Raw genomic sequence first — 500 nt, 5'->3', positions numbered from 1 at the left:
GTTAGCCAGGATGGTCTCAATCTCCTGACCTCGTGATCTGCCCGCCTTGGCCTCCCAAAGTGCTGGGATTACAGGCGTGAGCCACCGCGCCTGGCTGAATGTCATGATTTTTAAAAGTTCCACCAACGTAAGACAAGATGTGTTGTCATTTTTTTTTTTGAGACGGAGTTTTGCTCTGTCACCCAGCCTGGAGTACAATGGTGTGGTCCCAGCTCACTGCAACCACCACCTCCTGGGTTCAAGCGATTCTCCCGCCTCAGCCTCCCAAGTAGCTAGGACTACAGGCACATGCCACCATACCCAGCTAATTTTTGTATTTTTAGTAGATACGGGGTTTCACTATGTTGGCCAGGCTGGTCTCGAACTGACCTCGTGATCCGCCTGCCTCGGCATCCCAAAGTGCTGAGATTACAGGCGTGAGCTGTTATGCCCAGACCGTTTATTCCCCGAAGAAGACCACCAGAGTCCAGAGTCAAAGCTAAGCAGCAAGGATCTTTATT

This window comes from Mandrillus leucophaeus, unplaced genomic scaffold (genome assembly GCF_000951045.1).
Source record: "Mandrillus leucophaeus isolate KB7577 unplaced genomic scaffold, Mleu.le_1.0 Scaffold241, whole genome shotgun sequence".
NCBI classification, from domain to species: Eukaryota; Metazoa; Chordata; class Mammalia; order Primates; family Cercopithecidae; genus Mandrillus; species Mandrillus leucophaeus.
This window is presented reverse-complemented; position numbering follows the sequence as displayed.